This window comes from Pelodiscus sinensis, chromosome 5, assembly GCF_049634645.1.
Source record: "Pelodiscus sinensis isolate JC-2024 chromosome 5, ASM4963464v1, whole genome shotgun sequence".
In the NCBI taxonomy this organism is placed as follows: Eukaryota; Metazoa; Chordata; order Testudines; family Trionychidae; genus Pelodiscus; species Pelodiscus sinensis.
This window is the reverse complement of record NC_134715.1, coordinates 30,779,095-30,803,108: the sequence shown is the minus strand read 5'-3', so window position 1 is coordinate 30,803,108 and position 24,014 is coordinate 30,779,095. Positions and strand designations below refer to the sequence as shown.

Genomic DNA, 24,014 nt, shown 5'->3' with positions numbered 1-24,014 from the left:
TCCAGAGAAGAGCAACAAGAATGATTAAAGGTCTAGAGAACATAACCTATGAAGGAAGACTGAAAGAATTGGGCTTGTTTAGTTTGGAAAAGAGAAGACTGAGAGGGTTTTTTAGGTATCTAAAAGGGTGTCACAAGGAGGAGGGAGAAAACTTGTTCTTCTTGGTCTCTGAGGATAGAACAAGAAGCAATGGGCTTAAACTGCAGCAAGGGAGGTTTAGGTTGGACATTAAAAAAGTTCCTAACTGTCAGGGTGGTTAAACACTGGAATAAATTACCTATGGAAGTTGTGGAATCTCCATCTCTGGAGATATTTAAGAGTAGATTAGATAAATATCTATCAGGGATGGTCTAGACAGTACTGGGTCCTGCCATGAAAGCAGGGCACTGGACTCGATGACCTCTCAAGGTCCCTTCCAGTCCTCGTATTTTATGATTCTATGCGTCTATGAAAACAAAGAGTGGGAGAGCTGAATCCCATAGTGACTGAAGTCCTGCAATGGCCATCAGTACTTATCTTTGAATAATCAGGCTCATAAGGATGCTTTTTGACCCTTTCAGTTTTGCGTTGTAGCCACATATAAAATGGAGCAGTTCTCATGGTTTGCCAAACAATGCATCGTGTGCTTTTTTTTTTCTTTCCTGAAAACAGATGGACTTGATAGTTCAGGGATATTTAGGCCTCAGTCGGAAGAGTCCTGGACTTTGGGACAGTTTAGATACAGACCTGTACTCTGTGGCTTAATTGTGAGTCGTATTGTCTGTGTTAGATCCGATTTGCACAGAAATCAAATGTTAGCATGACTATGAAATGTAGTTGGGTTCAAAATTGCATGTGTGAGAAGCCAATGCAAACACCCCACGCCTTTGGTGAAGAACATATAAAAAAAACACCGACACAAGGGAGATCCCTGTAAGAAAGAATTATCTGTCTGTCTGTCTATTTACTTAGCATATCACACAATCAAATCTAATTAGAAGACTAATTATACAAATGCTCTATTCATCTGAAAGAGCTTTTTGCAAGTTAAAAAGTCCATTTATGGGGTCACTCTTTTGGGGAGCCACAGGAAGAACGACAGTCGCAGTATCTTTCTGCTATAATATGCTTTACAGGGAGAGAAGGAACTTGAGGGAGTTGAGATTCCCTTTAGGAATTGCTGCTTTACACAAATGGCTCAAAAGAGGGCAGCACACCATTTGTCACCCTTTACAAATATTTTTTTTCTATTTGCTCTATTTTGTTGAGTTTAAGCCATGCTTGAGCTCCCCCTGCTGTTCATTTTTGTTCTCAGACATTCAAAAGGAAGAGAATGAGAGCTTTGTCCATTTACCTTTTTGCAGCCTGACAAAGAGGGGTTTAATTTTGTTTGCTTGGCACACTGTGTCCGTATTATTGCATGCAAATTCTGTGCTCTTCTTTGCAAGTTAGGACTGTTTATCAGCCTTAAGATATAGCTCTCTGTGAAGACAGCAATACATTTTCAGGCAGCAGATGCCCTCTTTGGACTGTGATAAAAAAAAACACAATAAAATGGTTGTATTAAAAGAATTATAAGAAATATCTGTAGCATCATTTGATGGTCTTTTAGATTTTTTGACAGGGATTTCACTGTCTTTTTTTATTTTAGCCATTAGTTTGAGCCACAATTGTAATGTATATAACTTACAATTTTGAAAATCTGCTCTGATTTTTGGATGCTTCCTCATCTTGAGATAAGCAGGTTTGATTTTCAGCTGTTCAGAGCACCCTCTACTCCAAGTGATTTCATAAGAGCAGGAACAGGTGCAGGCCTTACTCTGTGTCTTGAAAATAGATGCAAATGAAACTTAAGCTCTTCCAATATCTTATTCAAACTTTTGGATGCTGATCTAAGCCAAATACTCAAAACATTTGTATTTTTTGGCTAATCATAAAATTCTGGAATAAATTAAGGGCATACATTTATATGAAAAAAGCATTGTATTGTCTGTAAATATTTTTCCATGTAATGAGTCTCCAAGTCTGAGTTGCATTTACAAAAAGGCCACTCTAGATTGTTTGTATAAAATGGGTTTAAAGTGACTGTAAAGCAGTGTAAATGTAAATGAGAATCAGACCATCCTATTTTTTCCAGTTAGTGTCTCATTGAGCGGGTCAAGAACTTATTAACGTCTCCTTATTCCAGTAGATCAAAAATATCTGAAGAAAGGAGAAAAAGAGAGAATATTTTCCCCATTTTGTACATTGTGTAAAGTTTTAGCCTATTCTACCTTGTATATAATGTCTTATTTTCTGTTTTCCACTGCTGTTGTTTATTTGTATTATGTCAACTGTAAAAAGTTTGTGCACAAATAGCTTTTGTTAAAGATTCTATGCAAAAATTGCCTTATATTGTTCAAGTCATGGCAGATTATGGTAACTACATAATATATTGCTTGAATTGTTTTTAAAACTTCCTTTGTCCTTTTTTTTTTAAAAAAAAATTAAGTATTCAGCATGTGTATTGTGAAAAAATGCTCCTAAATGCTGTAATAGCAGAGTGACTTCACTTTACAACTGTCTGCTAGATTTGCTGTGGATAAAAATGTGGATACTTATATGACTGTGAGTATTTTCATTCTATGTCATACCACTAAGAAAGAGGCTCAGGATCACACTGCAGCTTTTTGCTATGATTAATCCCCACCTCCCCGCCGGATTTAGCCTCGCCTTTCAGGCTGCACTTCCTGTCTGAACCTGCCTATGGGTTCCGAAGGCAGAACAAAAACAAAACAAAAATCCAGCAAAGAGCCATTTTTTTTTTTTAGAGAATGCCAAAACATTTGCTATTCAGGTTGAACTTCAAAGAATCATTAAAAAAAAAAAAGAATCAGTGCAGTGTCTTAGTCATTCTTTGGCATTGTTGTACAGTGTAGAGGTCTTTTCTAGGATCAGAGTTGAGCCATTAATAGCGGGGAACGGCATCCCTCTTCAGCAATGAGAAAGATGAAGAAGAGTTTGTATAATCAGTGCTAGAAAAACTTTACTGAAGCAATGCAAAAGGATTTTTTTTTCTTCCTTTAAAAAATAGTTGACTTCAAAATCAACATATTGGAAAGATTTTTGTTTTGCTTTGTTTTGTTTTACAATCTGCAGCCTACAATAAATTATCCCTAAATTACTTGTGAAAGGGCAACTTTTATGTCCTCCATATTGTATATTTAAAGACAGGACAAATCTTTAGTGCTACAAAATGTCATTTATGTAGGCCTCATTAAAAGTTTATGACTGCCGATAGGATTGGGATTCTTACGTGCCCAGATCTCTTTTGAACACAGCAAATTTAAAACCTAAAAAAATTAAAAATCTGGGCCTAAGTGATCAGCACAGTGAGGAAGCCTATCTAATTGGATATATTTCCTACCTGCTTTTCATTATTTAAACTTCCTGTAGCTGTGGTACATGAAGACTACCAACAAAACTGTTTATCAGCTCTAATCCTGCAACCCTTAGTTACACAAACAAGTAGTGACTTCCATGGAATTACTTATCAGTAAGGATTACTTACAAAAAAGTTTCAGGATTCAGCATAGATTTTGTAGTATTTGTTATTATTAAATCCTTATTTAACCCTACTATGGCACCAACAGCTACCTTAAGGGGACCATAGAGGAAAACAAACACTGTGAGGCTCACTTCATGGAATTTCCTGGAAAGCAACCTCCTCCTGGAGTAAATCCTCTTGGATCCTGAGGATGGTCAAGGAAAGTAATGGCTGTCCTACTATGGACTCTATTACTTCTCCCTCACCTAGCACCATGAGTCTTGTAAGAATTGTGTCCCAGTGACTGAGCCCATCATGGAGAGAACCTAGAAGCAGAGATAGTTGTCTGAAGAAGCATTGACTTTCAGTGGCACATCCACTGAGATATACCTGGACTAAGCAGGGTACTGCAGACTGGGAGAGGCTTTTGTCACTGGGAGTTTTTCCCTGAGTAAAATTCTTAGTTCACAGTGTGTGAATGATGAGTGAGTGGACTTTTATAAGATGATACTTGCTCCTTTATCAGTTAGAAAACCCAGGCATGTTTCCTTGATCCCTTTGTTTTTCATTAGAGGAAAAAAAATGCTATTCCTCCAAATCCTCTCCAAAATTATTCTAGCAGATGAAAATATTTTAAACAGAATGGTTTTAATACCAACCAGGTTCTGTACATAACATTTTGATATGCAGCTTGTGGAACTAAAAGAAGATAGGAAAGGATAAAGACAATATTAATTTACAGGAAATACCCCCTCCTCCGCCCTGCATCACTTTAAATAGCCCTTTGGTAGCCTTTTAAATCTGGTTAACAGTCTTCTTTTATCTAAGTTCCATTGATAGATACTGCAATGACATACAGAATCCTTGCACTTTAAATATCTGCAGATCATTGCATGAAACATAGCTAGACACCTCTTTGCTTCTCAGAGATTTATTGTATTGCAGATAAATGTAATCTTCCTCACTGTTTCCCACATCCTTTCCTGCAAAACTTGGGCTCACAACAAATTGAAATCCTGCTGGCTATGCCCTTTAAGAGGAGGAGTAAAGGGTTGATATTCGTAGCACTATGAAAGAAGCTATCATCTTGCCATCAAGGTGAAAGACATGCACTGGACACCTGGAGTCAGCAGGTGTTCTTGGGTGCTTGTTATTTAAATATCTCTCTTGTGTTTTCAGCATGCTGGCATTGCTGTCTTTACCAAACAAATTAAAGTATGTAGGCAAAGGAGACAACACGCAATGTTACAATGTATCACAAATCCATCTGGGCCATCAAATACTAGTATTTCCATTAAGTGCACAGATGATTCATATACATTCACGTTGTATTTTCCAAATATACGTATGGGTAACTTAGCCATGAGGGAAGTCCATACAACTATGCTTCTCATCAGAAATACTGTTTCAAGTGTTTACTCACTTGGCCACTCCAAATATCTGTGTTTTACCTTCTCTGACAGAACTGGAAGCTGGTATACACAAAGACCACACTGTGCAAACTAACTTATGTGGATACCATGCCAATATAACTCATTATATAGTTTTAGCACAACATAAGAAAGTTCTATTGAAATATGATGTTTTTAACTTGTGATTTTCTATATAATATTTAAAATTATATTACATAAGTAGAGAAAAATGTTCTCCGCCAATTTAGCCTTTTAAAAATCTCCCTTTTCAGTTTTTAATATATTGCCTTAACAATTAATATTATCACTTTTCTCTAGGATTTTTAAGTCTGCTTATGTAAAGAAGCTGTATAATATGCATTACAGACCCTTAATAGGGATGCATAACAGGGATATATAATGCAGACATTCAACATCATGTACATAGACATATAATGTATTGCATAGAGTGCATATTTCATATATTTGCACATAGTCTGGATAAATGCATGACTGGGGGATATTTTATACCAGATCTACTTTATAAAATATTTTGGGGGGCCATGTGATATGTGAGTAATCTGTTTTATAAACTAAAGTACTGGAATAAATCTTGCAATAAAGGACAAAATCACTACAGTGTAAAATTGTGTAGGTTACAAATATGCATTGAATTACATATTATTGCTGAGGAGTTCCCCTCCCACCTCCCGGAGGAGTCACTGAACACTTTTCTCTCTTCCTGTTTGATAACATGTTGCCATGCTATAAAAGCCCTAATGCTCATTTTCAACGATTAGCTGTACATCAGCATTACTGACTCAAATCCACAAGTTTCACATCAAGCATTAAATGGGATGAATATTGATCTGCTAAAGAGGATTTATTTATTTCTAGCACTATCCAAAGATCAACTGCTAGCAGCTTTTGGTGGATCTGTTGAGCTCTCATAGCACAAAGCTACTGCATGCATGACACTGGACTTGACATTTCAGTTCTGGAAGAAAACCAAACAGTAAATTCAGTGCAATAATCCTAGATAAATGAGATGATCACTGGAAAAGCTGAGATAGTTAAGTGCTCTATCAGAGAAGTCCAAAGGATGATATTGAACAGTTGCTACATTGTGACCTGTCTCATGTCAATATGGGCCAAGATCACCAAACAAATATAATCCCGTTTTAAAAAAAAAACACGTCTTCTGCATATTTTAGAACACCTTACAATTATTTCTAGCATAGAATGAATATATTTACAATCTATGTATAGTGAGATATATCTGAATAGCAAACTATTTACCCTTCAATTCATTTTAGTCTACCAACTCTGTACTATATATCTACCAACTCAGTAATATAGAAAGAATTGCTTAATATAAAATGCATATCTATGAAGCAGAATTGGTAACTTTAAAAAGAATTTAGAAGAGGCCTTTGAAATGTATTTTCCAGAAAGGATATGTTCCTACTTTCAACTCAAAGATCGTTCAAATACAAGAACTTCAAGCAGATTTCAGATGAACCAATGACTGAGCTGCCTGTTGTATTCAATTGCCAGAGAACGTTGTGTTCTTCACTGATTTTCAAGGGGAACATTTAAAATGCTAATATGAATAATTGTAAAAATTCTGCTGTGTCACACATGCTCCAAAATGAGAAACTCAGAGTGAGAAAACATATCTCATCTAGCTATTCATTCTAGAGACTAATAATATTGTTCCATTCCACTACTAAATTATTCATATTTCTTTTATTACATATTCCTATTAATCTTTGTTAATTCTCCGATTAATCATGAGACACACTTAAAAAAGAAACAAGGACAACGAAGCACAATAGGGATATTTACTGTACCTAAACATCGGGGGCAATATGGTCTCATATTTAGCTTATCAGAAAGCACTTTGCCCTTTACAAAAAAATCTACACTGTGTTTATTGAGAATGGATCTGAAAGCTGAAAAATGATGCTTTGTTTTGGTTACTTGAATGCTCTGAATTACCTAATATCCTTGCCACAGGTAGCACTTAGTTTAATTAGGTTGTATTCAGAGTAGAGTGTCTGGTTTGCCAAGGACATCTTGCTTTTGGAAGGCTCCATAGTGTAAATGAAAGAAAAAAAGAGTCTGGTGCAAAGATTATAAACAAGAGTTTCACGTAAGGCAGTCATTAGTTCTTTCTTTTTTTTTTTCAAGCACCTTTATATTGCCTATTTGTAAAATCATCATGGAGACTATATTTGAGAGCACAGTATTGGCAGTGCATATTCAACTTGCCTTTAAGATTTGGTATTACTTTCATGGTGCCTGAGAAGCACAGATTTAACAACACCTGAAAATAAAGCTACTTCCAAAAAAGTCTGAAAGGCAACTTGGAATCTTTTTTATATTGTGCATTTCCATGACAATATCTTTAAAGGAATTAATCTGATTTACATCAGCTGGGACTGTGGCCAAGTATCTTTCTCTGTCCACTTGTGCTTCATTTTTAGATTTACTGTACCAAGAAGATATTTTTTGTGAAAAAACAATGGGACCTAAGGAACAAAACTGTTCATGCTCATAGCAGTTTGTCTACAAACTGCCTTCTATGAACATTATCCACATTTAAAATACAAGGGGTGTGTGTAAAAAGTTAATTCAAGCCAGTAATTCTCTCTCATTATTAGGTTGCAAACCAATAAATAAAATATAAAATAAAAATATAAAGATTAACTTAAAAAAAAACTTATATCAATTGTGATATCTATCAGTTTGGATTGCTGTCCTTGTGTTGGATCTGATTCTATTTGACTAGGTCCAGAATACTTTTGGCAGGGAATCAAAATAAGGAATATTTAACTAATTCCTGGTAGGACATAATGCTTTTACCTAACACTAACTCCTTTCTTCAGAAACACTTCATAACATATGCCACTCTGAAACACATTGCAATGCTTGTGGTTTGAATAGCATGGTGACATTTCAGATGTGAAGGAGAACCCTCTCCTCTACCCCCTACCCTATATCATCCTTCATACCTTTGCAATGTACTATATTTGCTTGTATTTTTTTGTCAGTACAAATATTCCATTTTGTGCTTAAGGTGATTTTTATGAAGATTTCTGTGGTCTTAAAGCACAATTGTATTTATATATAAGAAGGGGAAGATGAGCTGTCATGAAACAATGCTGACTATGGAACAAACAATAATTTAACCGAAGCAAAATGCAGGACAATGTAGCACTTTAAAGACTAACAAGATGGTTTATTAGATGATGAGCTTTCATGGGCCAGACCCACTTCCTCAGATCAAATAGTGGAAGAAAATAGTCACAACCATATATACCAGAGGATACAATTAAAAAAAATGAACACATATGAAAAGGACAAATCACATTTCAGAACAGGAGGGGGTTGGGGGGGGGAGGAAGGAAGGTAAGTGTCTGTGAATATACCAACATCCCACATGAAGACGGATTACAAGCAATTAGAAACACTATCCCAGAGGACACTACTGCCAACCTGATAGCAGACCTATGTAACTTTGTTCTCACCCACAATTATTTCCAGTTTGAGAACAACTTATACCTCCAGATCAGCGGCACAGCCATGGGTATACGCATGGCCCCACAGTATGCTAACATCTTTATGGCTGACCTAGAACAACGTTTCCTCAACTCCCGTCCCCTTTCACCCCTTCTCTACCTACAGTACATCAATGACATCTTTATGATCTGGACGCATGGCCAAGAAACACTGGAGATATTCCACAGAGATTTCAACAACCTACACCCCACCATCAACCTCAGCCTGGACCATTCTACATGAGAGATCCACTTCCTGGACACCACAGTACAAATCAACAATGGAAAATTAGACACCATTCTCTACAGAAAACCCACCGACTCATACAGTTACCTACATGCTTCCAGCTCCCATCCAGAACACACCACACGATCCATCGTCTATAGCCAAGCCTTTCGATACAACCGCATCTGCTCTAATCTCACTGACAGAGACCAGAAGCTTCAGGATCTCTACCAAGCATTTATAAACCTCAACTACCCACCCGGAGAAATAAAAAAGCAAATTGAAAGAGCCAGACGAATACCTAGAAACCATCTACTTCAAGACAGACCCAAGAAAACCAACAATAGAACACCACTTGTCATCACCTACAACCCCCAACTTAAACCTGTCCAACACATTATCAATAAACTACAGCCTATACTGGAACTGGATACCATACTCCAGTGGTCCCCAACCTTTATGGGCTCCCGGGCGCCCGGGGGCGGGGCCACTTATGCGCCGGGCACCCGGGGGCGGGGCCGCGCGTCCTGGGGCACGCCAGGGCCGCCCGAGCCCCTTGTGCCGTGGGCCCGGGGCTGGCGCCGCCGCCCGAGCTACGCGCTTGGGTCCAGCACCGGCGCCACGCGCCCGCATGTGTCCCAGGGCTGGGGCCGCCCGAGCGCCGCGCACCAGGTGCCGGTGCGTGTCGCGCGCTTGGGGCCGGTGCCTCCAGTGCGCCGCGTGCCGGGGGGGCGGGGCCAGCCCGGGTTGTCGGCGAGCGCCTACAAATGCCCCGGCGGGCGCCATGGCGCCCGCGGGCACCGCGTTGGGGACCACTGCCATACTCCAAGAGGCTCTGGGAGACAGACCCATAGTCTCCTATAGACAACCACCTAACCTCATGATTCTTACCAACAACCACAGGACATACCACACTAATACCAACCCTGGTACCTTCCCTTGCAACAAACCCCGTTGCCAGCTTTGTCCACATATTCATTCTGCTGATACCATTATTGGACCTAACCAAGTAAGTTTTAAGATCAAGAACACATATTCCTGCGCATCCAGAAATATAATTTATGCTATCATGTGCCGAAGGTGTCCATCTGCTATGTACATTGGACAAACATCTCAGACACTTCGCCAAAGGATTAATGCCCACAAAACAGATATCAGACAAGATCACAAAGAAAAAACAGTTTCTTGCCATTTTAACCAGAAAGGACACTCTCTCAATGACTTAACCACCTGCATTCTGCTACAAAGACCTTTTACATCTGCACTTGAAAGGGAATCCTCTGAACTGTCATTCATGTTAAAATTCGACACTCTCCGAGAAGGAATGAACAAACACTCAAACTATCTTACCCATTACCAAGATAGCTTCCACCTCTAATACTATTAGCTCACAGACATCCCACTCTCCCCACCTCTAATATCATCAATTCACAGACACTTACCTTCCTTCCTCCCCTCTCCCCCGCATACCCCTCCTGTTCTGAAATGTGATTTGTCCTTCTCATATGTGTTCATTTTTTTTATTGTATCCTCAGGTATATATGGTTGTGACTATTTTCTTCCACTATTTGATCTGAGGAAGTGGGTCTGGCCCATGAAAGCTCATCATCTAATAAACCATCTTGTTAGTCTTTAAAGTGCTACATTGTCCTGCATTTTGCTTCAGCTACCCCAGACTAACACGGCTACATTTCTATCAATAATTTAACGTAAAGCCAAAATCCATAGCCCACACCCAGGAAAAATTCCCACTGCAGTCAATGAGAGATTTGCCTGAGGAAAGACAGCAGAACTTGACACTTTTATTGGCACCAGTTTATCTCAGATGGGATGTAATATTATTCCAGACTGCCTCCATGAAAAAGGACATATTGTCCTTTACGTGTGTTTCCTTCTTTGACATATTTGTGTTCTGCGTAAGAGATGGCTGCTTCTGTGACTTTTTAAGCTGCTTGCACCAGAGTAGCCAAGGTTCAATGTCTTCAACTGCTATGTGCTCAGATTTTTAGGACTTCTTGTGTTTATTCTTTTGTTTCTAGATCAAGCAGGGCTATCACTATTGTTAAAAAAAGATAGACTCCATGTGCTGCTACAGACCATGTGAAACAAATGAGGATTCTCGCTCTCTTCCTGTGTGTGTGTGTGTTCATTTTACAAGTCACAAATTCTAACACTACCTAACAGAACTCCTAGCAACATAAAAAGATGCCATAAACCTCTCTAACAGTAGCTGATTTGTATGCAACATTGACCATAAGGGTAACTCTTCAGTAAACCTGACTCTCATATATAATGCATAGCAGTTAATAAATCATAGTAAAATCAGGTGGCTTAGAGCCAACAATACCCAACTAGTAATGGAAAGGGGAAAAGATTTATAGAGAGATAGACTTTGTCTGGATTTTGCTTTTAAGAAGCTCATGCAGTATAGTGGAAGACCTCGCTGTGGTTTCCAGCTGGACAACTGTGTCACACTGACTCATTCCATCCTTTCTGTTTCCCCTTCCCCCACTTAACCCACCTTTGTTCAAGAACTTCCTCTATGACCTTTTGCTGGTTACTAGTCTTGCATGCTTCCTAGCACGTATGCTGGAAAGAAGAGAAAAAAGGTCAAAGTGAGACCACATCACTGTTCCAGAACATTCGGAAAGCTAAATGCTACACCTACACTGCAAACTAAAGTAAAAATAAGTGATGAGAGAGTAAACAGACCCTTATAAAACTGGTTCCTAATTCTAAATTGTTATGCTGGACAATGCTTACAGGTTCATATATCCCTCTATTCCAAAATATGATTTTAGCTCATTATTTACAATAGGAAGAGAGGAGGTTGATTTAAGTATTGGGGCAAAAACCTTTTTCCCCCTCTCATTGGAGACAGGGAAAGCAGGATATTAGAGATGAAGATGTGAGAAAATCTTGATGTAAATCTGTTAGGGGAAACCAGGTCTTAGCCAATTTTCATTACTTGTACAGGTGTAAGATGCGTCACCTCAAAGTTAGATACGTGAGTGTCTTTGCATGTACACTTTAAGACCCAGAATTGTGTTACAAATCATATATTTTAAAAAATAAAATTCAAATGTTATCGACTGTGCTACTAAGAGAATATTAAACCTATATTTTATATTTTAATAAATATAAAAGAATATATATTCCACAATTTATGCTGTTGATTAACTTTTTCTTTTTCATTCAGCTAGGACAAGGAAAATGCACTGGTCTTGTAAATTCTGTTTCTATTAGTTGTTATGGTTCTCAAGCACTAACACAATAGCTCATGGATTTGGACTGGAAGCACTACAGGTAAATGTTTCAGTTCAACTAAAATGTTCTTTTCAGTTAATTAAAAGACAATCATTAAAACATTTCTATTCATATTAATTTTTATACAACTACTTTTTTAAATGACTTGAAGTGGCCTTTGTGACAAATAATATGTCTAAGAAAAGGTTATTACACATAATAGAAAGACCATAAAGTAATCAAAATCATATTAAAAATTACAATAAATATGGTTATCTTTTTCTGAAGGATTCCTGTTGTTCATGGAGTATGCCTTTTACAATACTGAGCAGATCCAAAGATCAACAACTTGAGAGGGTTTTATACATCATTTCTACTGCAAGTAATTAAAAAAATAATTCATTTGTGTGATCAGTTCATTTTGTTTGTTAGTGGTTTATCATTGCATGGACTGTAACTTTCATAAGTTTGTTCATTATTCAAAATTACCTGATGCATTGTTTAAAATAATTTAAAAGGACTGGTCACTAATACTTCTCTGTGAATATTTGATAACCACTGTTTCAGATCTCTTTGTTAACTGTAAGTGGTTATAGCAGTCAAATAAAACTGTATCTGTTCCTTGAAACAATGATCAAACATTGTTAGTATAAATATTCATATGACAAGATTCCAAATTCCATTTCTACTTGAACATACACATTTAAATAACCAAAAACATTTAATTTTACAGAAGGTGAACACAAAGGACTAAGAAGTGCCTTTGTGGTCAATATAAATTCTTATATCACATGCACAAATAGGTGGGAGTTCGATGTCTAAATACCTTTGTGAATCCCTTTCAAAAGATTTTTGTTGTGTTTGCCCACATATATTTTATATGTACATATATGTGTGGGTGAATGTGTGTATGTGAAAATGAGGTATTGTTAGTTCCCAGAACTTTTGCTTTTATTACATTTAAAATGGATGGGGGGCAGTATGTGTGTCAAAGAATTGGATACAAAATTCATTTGTGACACTAGATGGCAGTACCTGCTTGATAAATGACTTTCTGTTTTGTGTCTTTTTATTGCTACAGCTACTGCTATTTATAGGACTAGTGACAGATCTAGGCCTACTAGAACAAGGGCATACAGGAAGATTATAAGGAGGTCACCTGACTGGGAGAATGTTTTTCCCCCACTGACTTGTAAAAATTAGACATTAGATATTATAATTATTATAAGTACATTTTAAGTTAATTTTGCCTATCTTAAAGTTCCCTAATATTCAAGAGTAGTCTGAATGTTTTCCACAATATTTCATGTTATTAATAATTTCCAACAACACATACATACACAATGAAAAATTTAAAACTAAAGCAATACTGTACATGTAAAGTAGGCATTGAACGGGAACCAAAATAAGAATTCTTGGAGCAAAATGAATAATTATAGGGCTAATAATTACCATTTAAGGGGCAAGATTTTTTCCCATTGACTTCAAATGGGGAAAGGATTAGGTTGCACTGGAAAGGAGCTGTATGTTTTTCAGATTTTAGTTTTCTCACCTTATTTGTTTTGCAAATCACATTATGTATTTTGAATTCTGTATAACATTGCAACAATGGTAAAATATGTAGGAAGTGGTCAGAAGAATTACACCTGTGAAGAATTGGGGTGTTTTTCTGAGCAAAAACTGAGTTTTTAGGCACAGAATTGTATCAATTCATGAAAGTAACTTCTGTGTTTCAATTAATATTGGCATTTCCATCTATTTTCTATTGTAGGTTTTTAATCAGCTGTAACACTACTATTATTATCACTAAAGTTACTCACTACTTCTATAGCACTTTCCATCTTCACAATACTTTACAGACAACTACTATATATTTGAGAGAGTTTGTCTGTCTGTTCAATAACTCCTTCTAAATGGTAAGAGCTAGGACCACCAAATTGGGTATACAGCTTCCTCTTATCCTAACTTAAAGCAGCTTAAGGGTTTGATTGTGCCAGAAAAGTAGGATGTGCCTGGAATGGGATTGCGTCTCATAACCATACAGAAAAGAGACAGAATCACCAGGCAGGAGAAAGGGTCTGGCTGCCCCCCTCCAATTGGAGATTGACCCAGCCCTGAGGCCTCCCAGCTTCCAGGAGCCCTTTAGGGAAGGCAGGGGGTTATGTAAATCCTTCTCCATTTGTATAGGAACATTGATGGTTGTTGCCCTTTGTCATGGAGAGAGGGGAAAGTGCAGAGTTTGCTGCAGTTCTTACTGTGGCTGGGGAATGCAGGGGACAGACAAACCTGGACCTGCCACAGCTGGGATCATGCACCCCTTCTCCTTTCCCCCAGCTGTGCCCACTGGAGCTGCAGCAGCTATGGAGAGGTGCTTCTCAGCTGGCTCCAAGCTGCTGTGGTGAGAGAAGCCTGGATACTCTTCTTTCCCCAGAGCAGCCAGTATACTGAACCCATCCCAACCCCGGAGCAATGATTTAAAAGTAGCATGCACGTTTTCATTTCGTATTATTTTCCAAAAAATAAAAATTGAGGTAAGGACCAGAGCAATGCCAAGTAAATCTTCTAGTTAGCTAATAAATATAAAACACAGGTCAAGAATATCAAGTATTCATATCATATTTGTAAACTAATCAAGCCTTGCAATTACTAAGTCAATAGCTACGGGGCATGTATGCCTGTGCACTTGCTGGTATCTTGGTGGTGGTGATAAGGATAGAATGTGGGTCTGGAATGGCTACTATTACCACATGTCCCCCCTTCCCTTTCCTTACCCTAGCAAATCTGCTAAGCATGTGCATTGGTTCTGTCTTCCAAACAAACCTCTGGGGTGAAGCCTCACAAGTTACTGGAGAGTCCACAAGATTTATCCCTTCTGAACCATACAGGGTGCTGAGGGCAATGACGGTTGCAGGATCCTTGGCACCAAGAGCTTTCACGGGAGCTAGACTGTCAGAGGAAGGCAAGGGAGCTGGAGGCTAGAGGGCTTTCTAGAGAGAAGAGTGTAATGTCTCTTGTAACAGAGGAAGTGCCCCTGCTATAATATAATAATAGCAGAGCAAACCCCAAACTGTGATGGAAGAATTGGAAATCCATGCACTTTCCACCTCTTTGATTAGGTTATTCCCACATGGGGCCCTATATTCATGCAAGGCATACAATGGATTAGTAAATGAAAGCACTTATTTTACATGCATTGTACGGCACACAAAATGCTTGCATAAAAGTCTCCATTTCTAATGGCAAGAGAAGACCTAATAAATGTACTCCACATTAATGTTAGAAATAGCCAAGAAAGTGTTATTCCAGAATTCATAATTACTTGGTAGTATTTCACAAAGAACAGTCTGCTGGCAAACTCCAAGGGATGTACAGTCTGTACAGTGTCTAGGTCTGTGGTTTGACTCTGTAGCTATTAGCCAGAATATTCCACTGTCAATCAATGCTAGAAAGAAAAAAAAAATACTGCTATGGCTATTAAATACAAGTAAGGGCAAATAAGAACTAGAAAGGTCAGCTGAAATGGATAGCAAAATGTGCTCAGTAGGTCAGTCATGCAATATGGTATCGGAGAAAAAGCAAAAATAATGCACATCTTTTCTCTCAGTAAGTTAGTTTTCTGAACTGATGAAAAAAGAATGAATATCTTTTGCTTATAATCCAAATAAACATCTTTTTTTGACAGAAAAAACAAACAAAAATAATAACGCTTTTCACATTCTAGAAGAATGCTATGGAGAGTGTTTACAAATAGTCTGTTTGGGACCTTCTTTTTCTGTTTGAATTCATATACTTGAACCTCCATTTTCTCTAAAGGCTGTAATTCAGATGGGAATCTGGGTCACTGAAATCCATACTGCTTACTCCTACTCTCTATAAATCTTTGCTTGGCTGTGTGTAGAAAGTCACATGGATAGAAAAGAAGCAACTCTTAAGAATGATATAGGCCCTGGAGAAGAGAGATGAAACTAAATCCTTGTATTCTTTCCCATGAGTTAGTACCTTATATATTCTGTAGCTTGAAATATTGGTACAAAGTCAGCTAGAAGATGACAAGATTAAATAAAAGAGGCTTGGGGAGGAGAAGGTATGTAACTTTGGCGATGGAAAATGACAACTTTTTCAGAGCAAATGCCACCACCATACAACTGTTTAGGACAGGAAGTAAAAATACAGAATCCAACTATATTGGGACATTAGAGAGACAACATGTAATAACTCAGGGTGGAATTTAACCAACACCTTGGGGGCTAATAACCCTTTCCTTGAAAAGGTTCACCACAAATGGTAATTTTGACCACAAGTGATCAGGACCTCCGTTTTTACTTTTCATTTGAAAGATGGATTGCCTAAAGACAAATTGTGACAAGGATGTGATCTTTCTGAGACATGATTTCCTGGCCAGCAATTTCCATTTCCTTCTATAACCTGGGAAAAAAGCTTAGTGAGTATGAGATTTAATACAGAAATTAAATACAAATCCTTTTTAAAATTGTTTCCAACATATTTTAAATATGGGCCAGAAATGAAAGACTGTGCTTTGATCACTGTAATCTGAACACATTTACTATTTAAGCTATCCTTAACATAATTTTATTTTAAAAATTCTATTGATTGTTTTTTGCTTCTAGATTGCAATGCTTTCCATGTCAATTCAACAACAAATTAATGCACTTGGTATATAAGTAAAACTATGTAACAATATTCTATGCAAGATGGAATGTAAATATATGCAAGTATTACACAACATACATAAATATGATTTTGCAAGTACTTAAGCAAGTATGTAACTTTATGCATGTGAATATTCCCATTGCCTTCTGTGTGACTATGCAAGTGTATAAAGTTATGCATGTGTTTAACTGTTTTCAAGATGAAGATAATAGATATAAATACAGATATGATGTTATAGTGTTATAAGATGCTTTTTCACTGTGAATTTTGGATTGGTGCATTATTCATAGTTGGAAAAGCAAACATGAGTGACTGAAGTCATCCAAGACAAATTAATAAAACATCTGTACTATATTATGCTATCATATACTTTGTATGTGCCATTTATGTTACAGATAAAAATAATTTACAAACCTTTTGGAAAAAATATTAGAACTGTTTTTGTATCTCTACCTTTTAAAGAAGGTATTATTAAATATAAATATGCCCACCCAGAATTCAGGAGCCATACAAATCTCTAAAAATGATGTAAAATAGTTTTCTTCTACCTGAAAAAAATGAAATGTGGGCCTTTCACACCTATAAGCAACTTGCTGATGTTATAATCCTCCTTTTCTGACTCTAATGAAATGAGAGTCAATTAACTATTAAACATTAGTAGTTAGGGGTGTATAAAAGCTAATACTAGTGAAAGACTGACTTTTGCTCATCCAGTCCTGAGGCAAGGGTAATTTGTTAGGAAAGATTTCACATTTGGTAAGAGAACAAAGAAACATTTCTCTGGCAGGTGGATTTTTTTTTTTTTTTAAAAAACAACATCTGTTTAAAGCTGTTAAGGAGTTTGAAATGTTAAAATAAGTCTCTGGAGATGGATTAGTGGGCAGAGTGCAGGTGAGGCAGCTAAACGTGTGCGCAGTTTATCACATGGTCTGTAAATCTTGAGCAAGGTCCACACCAATATCCTCCAGCTGATTTGCACCATTCTGGCAACACAAAATAGCTGTAAACTAGGCTTAACTGAATAGTTAAACAGTTTTATGTCTCTTTAGTGTTGGCAGATGAGTGTAAAGAAGCTGAAATGTACTCGTGAATCTAACTCTTTGTGTGTGACTGTTTTATGTTTCGGTGCCTTGTCTCATAATGGTGAAAGCCAAATGTGAAGCTTAGTCAGGGTAAAAATGTAATATCTTTGAAAATAGTGACTTTTCTACATATATTTGCCACTGTTCTCTTAGGAAAAGAAGGCTGTTTCAATGCAATTAGGTAACTTGAAAACTAAGAGCCAAATTATGCCCTAGGATGTATTCACATGACTAGACAGCAAGTGCCAAATAGAAAGTTAAATTTGTCAAGAAATTAAGAACAACTTGAGGGGTTGTTACTGTTGCACATATATACTTTTTAATTAAAAAATTAGGAAAATCTAGGAAAATGCATTCTATTAAAAAAAGTTAAGTTGCAAAGTAAAGCACTAGTAAATTAGGACAAGTATGTATGACTGCTTGTGAAACCTTAATTCTGCTACCTTGTGTGTATGCATCATGATAAAATCTTTAATTACATACTATTTTTCAGTGTACATGATGGCCACACCCAGGGACAGAATTGCTTGTCAGCAAGTGTAAATTTGGCATTTCCTAACTGACAAGTGCTTGACTTTTCAATTTAAAAAGCATTTTCTCTTATTTTTTGGTTGTTTGTTGATTTGTTTAATAAGTATTCAGAAACAATACAATTGTGCATATTTAATTATACAACTGTCTTCCATTCATCATATAGTTCTTCCGTTCGTAAATTATATGCACTTCGAGGTCAAGGTCTGGGGTGTCTTGTGGAAATAAATTCAAGCACACATACAGCAAGAGGATTAATGCTCTATTAGGGAAGCTGCAGCAGTCTGCTCCAGTCTCTAAGAATTCCAGCACTAGACTGACTTCAAAGAGTGCTTAGGTTCTCAGGTTACCAGAATACAATTGCTTGCCTTAACATGACTGTTCATTACTGGACTATGTCCCCAATGTGTATATACAGCACCAAGCACAATGGGACAGTGTGAGTGAATCCCTGGGTATGATTGTACAACCATAACAGAAAACAACTAATAGCAAAAACAGATGTGTAGTTCTCTCATTTTTATGCATAGATTTATGTGTTATCCATTTTGAAAGTTTGGCACATTATGCTAATAGGCTTTGTACTAAAAGGGTTAGATTTTTTAAACATGACCATGGTTTTGCGGCCTATGGCGTGTACGTGTAAATGACTGATATTCAGCTTCATAATGATAATTATTTGTAGTGTTGTCTTCAAGTCATCATTGTCAAGTCCAAGTCGAGTCTCAAATCACTACAGTTCAAGTCTCAAGTCGAGTCTCGAGTCTTAATTTAAAAAATGTCAAGTCACTTTTGTACAAGCCATCGATATTGACATTTTCAGACAATTTTTTCACCAAGCCGATTTAACAAAATTAGCAAGTCTCAAGTTGAGTCTCAAGTCACAAACAAAGAACCCAAGTCGAGTCTCAAGTCAAGTCACCTAGGCGACTTAAGTCGGACTCGAGTTCAAGTTGTGGGACTTGAGTCAACAACTCTGATTATTTGTCATAATTAATATTGCCTGGAATCCTAATTAGTGGTAATAGCAAATCAGGACTTAAAACCTTTAAATGAATTTAAGTTTTCATACAAATAATTGCAGAAACAAACTTGCATTTGTGTCCATAATTTATTTTATTTATATATATATATACATATATATATATATACATACACACACACACACACACACACACACACACACACACACACACACAAAGGCGTTGATAAGGCCGGGTGGAAAATCAGGTGTAGAATCTTTTCAAATAACATTTGCATAAAAAATATTTTGTGCAATGGTCAGAGCCGAAACAGTGGATTATAATCCTTGCAAACTCCTACTCATGAGGAGCTCTACTCATGAGTGGAATCTGACTGAGATCAATGGACTGTGGATCTGAATAAGAACTATTCTCATGAGCAAGCATTTCAGGAATGGACTATGTATACACGACATTTTTCACAATTTCTTTCTGTGAATTGCAGTAATGCACTTATCTATAGGCATTAGAAGCAAGGAATAGATTCCTTTGTTAGCATTCACTTGCATAAAAATCAAACTGCTTTGTTATTCAGAGCCACCTTTTAAGGATTTTTTTCCTGTTGCTGTTTAATTTCTTTCTAATTTTTCTTTCCTCATTTTCTTCGTCTTTCATCTGCCTGAGGTAAAGCAGGATGTTTATGGCTGGGACACACATGGATGAGGGGATGGGTCCACACAAGAAACAACTTGTTGGCTCAAAACAGTAAGTAAGCAAGTAAATGGCTAGCAGATTGGAACTGTTCACTGCAGCACAAAGCCTGTACAAAATTATGGCATCATCCTGCTGAAAGCAAGTTGGGACCATTACTGGTAATTATAGTTAATCAGCAACAATTGCCTTGACCAAGATACAGATCAACACTGAGCACTAACCTAACAAGGCCTAATGAGTGTAATGGAGGATGAAGAAAGCCTGATTAAACTTGCAAGACACTGAGTGACCTGAGCAGATGATGCATTGTAATTCTCCTTATCTCTCTCTCTCTCTTTCACGTGAGTGTGTGTGTGTGTGTGTGCGCGCGCGCGCACGCGGGCACATACACACATACACACACACGACCAGATGGTAACAGCTTCATGGTCAAATCACAGTACTGTGGTTATATGGCAATATGGCTTGCATTGTAATATGCTTTGAAAAGTGGCTGATGTTTAATGTAGTGGGTAAATATTTATTTGAATTTCCTACCATGTTTGTTTGATAAGGCTGTATTGGGTTTTAAAGGCAAGGATATTGTGAAACTACTGTCAAATTTTCTAACAGCAGTTATGGATCATGATACCTTTTTTAATTCAGTGCTGTTGAAAATCTAGAAACAGAAGTAAAAATCATAACAACTGTAGCATAAGATAATCAGTAAAAAGGAGGAAAAGATCTATTTTTGTTCTTAATTTGAAAGTCAGTGTTAGTGCCTGTGAAAATAAAAGGACTAGTAGCATTCTTTTGAAGTAGGCATAGCATGGGTCAGTGTGAGCAAACTTTTCCTATACGGATCTATGAGGGTGATATTCACCCCAGTGCAGAGGGATAATACAAGGTCTATGCATCACTTGAATCCCACATAATACCTCCAAATACATCTTATAAGCTTCATGCTAACCCTCACCTAATTTCACCCACAGTACATGATGATCTGCAACTCCTCTGTTGTTCCAGCCTGAGACCTCTCTCAAGCAGGATATAACTATCATGCCCAGTCCCTTGATGGGTTTATGAAATGGATAAATGGAAATATGAATGATAACATACAACTACTCATTTTCATTAATGTCCAGGGTATGAACACAGATCAAGTGAGGAGTGAGGGAACTAAACCACTACAACACCAGTATCTCCAGATTCAAGTTCTACAGAAATAATGAATATCACCGCTCTGCCTAGCTCTCATATGTGGGTATGAATGTACTGTAAAATCAGCCATCGTACATCATATTTACTTGGGGCTGATTTTACAAGATGTAGTGGTTGCCCTTAAACATATTCAACAGCTTTAGATAATTAAACATTACCTCACTATCTGCAGTGCTTACTAGTTATTCCTGTACAAATACTGAATATTATCTAGTTATCAAACACAAAACTGAAAAATGTTAAGGGCAATTCCTGTACATGTCCATATGTAGTTTTACCTCTAAGGTTGGAATTGAGCCCTTGACTATTATAAATCACTTTATTAAAAAATGTGTACCTTGAACCATAACTTTCTTCTTAATTATTGCATAAGAACAGAGAAAGAATTTTAGCCTTTGAGATACTGATTAATATAGGGTTTTTACAAAACAATATTTATATGGCAAGTACTTATGCAGATATTTATGTCCAGGTACATGCTTTTGGATTAGTTTTGATTTAGGACTGTACTATTGTATGAAAAGGAAGACAAGGACATAATTTTATTCCCGGATAGAGTATAGGATACTACAAACATTTATTTTGGTTTTTACAATGAATGGTCTTGTGATGAATTATTGGGAAATTATCTGGATTATTGATATAAGTACCTGGCATTTTCCCCTACCCCCCCCAAAGATAGATACATAAATCAAGTTACATCTCAGGATCCATTTTGGTAAGCGAATCATGCCACTGTATGTCTGTCACTCTAATCACATTTTCCAGCCCTCACATAATTTTTGTGGCTCTTCCCTGCACATGCTCAAGTTTTTCATCATCCTTTTTTAAAAAATGTGACCAGAACTGAACATATCCGTTAGCTATAGAAAACCTAAAGTGTGTTAGGCTCATTACAGAAAATAAAGACATGGACTATCCTCTGAAGAGGTTGTGATCTAAATTTAGGTAGTACATTGAGGGAAAAATTTAGATGTGAGGTTTTTAAGCAACAGCATTTTTGACGAAGAATGATCCAGTACTGCGGTAACACCAATCGTCTTCTGGCTGTGAATTTAATTTAACTGGCATATGAATAAATAAATTATATTTTATTGTACGCAATAAAGAAGATGGGCAAACTATCAGATACAACAGGAATCACCCAAAATGTATCTGAAAAAACAACACAGCCTAGATGTGACTCAAATTTGTGAGATGTGAAGCAATTAATGTATTATTATTTTTAAATTTCACTCCTATATGGCTTAGTTCTGTCAGGAGCCAGAATTATCTTTCCAAATTCCAACTGAAGGGATACACATCCCAATTTTGTGAATTCAGGGACTTGTTCTCATTTTTACACTGTTGGAAATCAATCATAGAATCATAGAGCTGGAAGAGACTTCAGGGAGTCATCAAGTCCCAAGGCAGGACCAATCCCAAGTAAATCAACCCAGCCAGGGCTTTGTCAAGCTGAAACTTAAAAACCTCTAGGGATGGAGATTCTACCACCTCCCTAGGTACCCCATGCCAGTACTTCACCACCCTCCTAGTGATTTTTCCTAATATCCAACCTAGACCTCCCCCACTGTAACTTGAGACCATTGTTCCTTGTTCTGCCATCCATCACTACTGTGAACAGACTTTCTCCATCCTCTCTGGAACTTCCCTTCAGGAAGTTGAAGGCTGCTATCAAATCCCCCCTCACTCTTCTCTTCTTCAGCCTAAAGAAACCCAAATCCCTCAGCCTCTCCTCAGAGGTCATCTCCTCCAGCCCTCTAACCATTTTGGTTGCCCTGTGCTGGACCCTCTCCAATGCATCCACATCCACTGGTGTCAAGACTAACACCAGTGAAGTAATGTAGGAAACAGATCTTTCAAAAAAAAAATTAGTGTTCAAGTTTCTGGTAAAACATGTTTCTTGGTTTCTCAACAAATTAAATATATATTCAATATAAAATATTATGATTCTTTGATCAGATGAAATCAGAATCAGACCTGAGAAGTTTTGCTGAATATCTATAGTTTTGGATGCCGACCATATCTGTATGAAACCAATGAATCCTTTAAACTTCATTATTTACAAGTTAGAAAGTCCTCCTTCTCAGGTACCTAGGTGCAGGGCTATATTCATAAATGAATACTCTTTTGTTTGTGAGCCCAGTTGTTTATTTACACACAATGTATTCTTGGCATGTTCATCTCTCACTCTCATTGGTCATGCGATGCTGTAATTCTATTGATTATGCCATACAAAAGAATTTTTTACATGACTTATTGGTGATTGCACTTTAAGAGGGTACATATAATTGATAAAATAGGAATAATCAAATATTAGACATCATGGCCTCTGCTCTTTGATATTGGTGTCAGAAAGGAATCTATGACATTATATAATTTGCCATTTGAATAATGTGGGATTTCACATTCCTCCAAAGCACTGGCTAGAGTTTATAGCTGGAGCTAGAACAAATCTAGTATCTTCTTTTCAGTAGCTAAGTAAATTAATTCATGAATCATATTAGCTGTATGCAATTTAATCCCAATCTGGGTCTGTGGTATGGGGTTTGAAAATCTTGTGGGTTTTTGTTTGTTTTGTTTTGTTTACTGAATATGTATATCTTCTACCTTAGCTTCTCCTTTTCATACAATTCCCCACTGGAATTATTCATTCTTTGGGTAACCAAGAGGTTCCTACTTCTACTTAATGGAAATGTGATTAAATGAACTACAAACCATCATCCATATACAAACATATTCCACACTTGTAAAGATAACAGCATTTGCAAGAAACTTGCTTGAATAAAATATTTTATGAACAAGGCCCTTGTGGCTTTAATAAGATATATCAAAAGATCATGAGGCCAATCAAATGATGGCAACAGTAACACAATGAAAGAAAAAGCTAAAAATACAGTCACAGAGAAATGGGTGGATGAGA

General features: G+C 37.1%; 1 long non-coding RNA gene across 2 annotated transcripts in view; it reads right to left on the bottom strand.

Annotated features, from left to right (window-relative positions):
- Window positions 1-960: 960 nt before the first annotated feature.
- The window catches only part of LOC112545153 (uncharacterized), a 57,804-nt gene continuing 34,750 nt past the window's right edge, over window positions 961-24,014 (bottom strand). The window contains exons 3-5 of one of the 2 annotated variants that reach the window (XR_012904083.1): window positions 11,207-11,274; window positions 1,670-1,805; window positions 961-1,508 (exon numbers count right to left, since the gene is read on the bottom strand). This is a non-coding gene — a long non-coding RNA (uncharacterized LOC112545153). Of the gene's footprint in view, window positions 1,509-1,669; window positions 1,806-5,641; window positions 5,894-11,206; window positions 11,275-24,014 lie in introns of those variants that run through there. The other variant, XR_012904084.1, reaches the window with a different exon arrangement.